This window comes from Macaca thibetana, chromosome 5 (genome assembly GCF_024542745.1).
Source record: "Macaca thibetana thibetana isolate TM-01 chromosome 5, ASM2454274v1, whole genome shotgun sequence".
NCBI lineage: Eukaryota > Metazoa > Chordata > Mammalia > Primates > Cercopithecidae > Macaca > Macaca thibetana.
The window spans coordinates 2687956-2690433 of record NC_065582.1 but is presented as its reverse complement, the minus strand read 5'-3'; the positions used below and the strand labels follow the sequence as shown (position 1 = coordinate 2690433).

Sequence of the window (2478 nt, the reverse complement as noted above, 5' to 3'; positions counted from 1 at the left end):
GGCATCTCTGCCACCAGTGCCTCTCAATATTCTGAAGTCTGTATAACGGACGCTGGCTGGCTGCTGGAGGAACATCATATTTCCATGGCCTTTCTTAGCAGCAGCACCCTCCAAAACTTTCACACCGTCGGACTCTGCTCACTCCTGCATTCCAAATATCTCATGAGTTCATCAATACCAAATTCTAGCATCAAAAGAATCTGGGAAATATAACTGAACTTTCCAATCTTCCCAAAGAGAGAAAAGATGCAAGGGAGACTGAGTGAACCAACACAAAGAATCCAGCAGAAACACCGCTAATGATGCTATGCAAAAAACAGTTGTATATTTGAAATCTTCTAGTATTTCTTATCTGTCAATATAGAAATATGGATGTCATAGAAAAGGCATAAATTAGAAGTTTTGCATATATATTTCTAACCTGAGTGCTGATTTATAATATGGGAATTGGTTTCTAGGACAAGGAAGAAAAGAGAAATTGCTCTTTTATTTAATTGGAAAAGTTTATGAAAGGCAGGAGGTTCTGAGAGCTCTCCACAAAGGGAAAGGAAGCCTCTTTGCAAACAAAGAATAATGATTTGCTTCAGCTCTAGAGAAATGTATGAAGGATGGGAGGAAAAGAGTTGAGATTCAGAGTAAGAGTGTGATTCCGTTACCTGAAGACGCGACAGAGCAGGAGGAAACTGGACAATCTGCGGTGGGTGAACGCCACAGTTTGCAGAAGCTGGTGTTCTTGCCCATGAAGGTGAGGTTATTTAAAGTCGTTCATCAGGGGAAGACAAAGGGTACCTCCCAGGTCCATGGGAACTGGGGTGTGAAAATAGTGTCAACACTGTTTATCCAATGTGTCAGCTGGAGGGGAATGGTCAACCTGGAAAAGCGGAAGTCAAGTTGGTGGGAGTTCAGCACCATCTGAGCAGAAGTGAACCCAGGGGCCTCTTAGAGCAGAATTCTTTTGGTGCAGCAGGACTGTTGCAATCAGCTTAGCCAACACCTTGATGACATTCACACTCATCACTTTTCCTCTCTCGCTCTAAAAAGCTGATACACAGTCAGTGACATAGTGTTTGACCTTTCAGGTACCTGAACATCAGGAAGCACATGTTGTGGGTGGGGTGAGAAGGAGACAAGCCCTGTTGTATATATGCATGTTTATATTATCTGCTGTACATACCTTTCATGATACCAGTGCCAAACGATCTTTCATCTACAGCTACATAATGTTCAAGTGTACAGAAAAAGGAAGCTGAGATTGAGATACTGGAGTGTGATGAATGAACCCCAGAGATTGATGTCCTAAACATAGCCCAGTCTGCATCTCCCACATGAAGGAACCCAGGGAATGGGTAGAAATATTGTGATACTCCTTAAATCATAGTTAGGTAAATTATTCCACCACCTGCTACCTAAGTAGCATTTACCCATGCCTTTCATAGGAAAGAGAGTCTGCCAACTATCTATTGGAATAGAAAGTGAGGCAGGTGGAGGAATCTTATTTGTCAGTGTTAGATTCCTTGTGCAATGACAAAAACACATCTATATGTGAAGAAAACTACTTTATCCCAAATACTCCATGCAACTTTGTTTTCCTTTTGCCTTATTAGTCATGTTTCCATATATCCCCACTTGAGGGACATGAGATGGGTGGGTTTCCACAAGGATCAGCTGGAGGAGTTTCACATCCATCTGGCAAAGCTGCATGAAGATAAGCCTCGTGTTTTCCAGGTAACTGCATTGCTCTACAGTGGCAATGCTGAATTATTTTATTTCCTCCCATCAACCTCTCTCTGAAAATTTGCGGATACAGGTCAAATGTCTCTTAACCAAAATGCTTGGAACCAGAAATGTTTTGAATTTTTTCAGATTTTGGAATATTTGCACATACATATGGAGACCTCTTAGGGATAGCATCCAAGACTCAATGCAAAATTCAGTAATGTTTCACATGTATCTTATATGCATAGCCTGAAAGGAATTTTATAAAATATTTTAAATAATTTTGTGCATGGCCGGGCGCGGTGGCTCAAGCCTGTAATCCCAGCACTTTGGGAGGCCGAGACGGGCGGATCACGAGGTCAGGAGTTCGAGACCATCCTGGCTAACACGGTGAAACCCCGTCTCTACTAAAAAAATACAAAAATCTAGCCGGGCGAGGTGGTGGGCGCCTGTAGTCCCAGCTACTCGGGAGGCTGAGGCAGGAGAATGGCGTAAAAACCCGGGAGGCGGAGCTTGCAGTGAGCTGAGATCCGGCCACTGCACTCCACCCTGGGTGACATAGCAAGACTCTGTCTCAAAAAAAAAAAAAAAATAATAATAATAATAATTTTGTGCATAAAGCAAAGTTTTGACTGTACGTTGACTGGGATCCATCACATGAAACCAGGTGTGGAATTGTCCACTTGTGTTATCATGTTGGTGCTTAAAAATTTCGTATCTTGGAGCACTTCACATTTCAGATTTTTGGATTAGGAATGCTAA

General features: G+C 42.4%; 1 long non-coding RNA gene across 1 annotated transcript; it reads left to right on the top strand.

Moving 5' to 3' along the window:
• Positions 1-569: 569 nt before the first annotated feature.
• On the top strand, positions 570-1828 carry LOC126955203 (uncharacterized). The gene is made up of 3 exons (XR_007725837.1): positions 570-697; positions 1214-1346; positions 1605-1828. It is a non-coding gene; the product is annotated as an uncharacterized LOC126955203 (long non-coding RNA).
• The last annotated feature ends 650 nt before the right edge of the window (positions 1829-2478 follow it).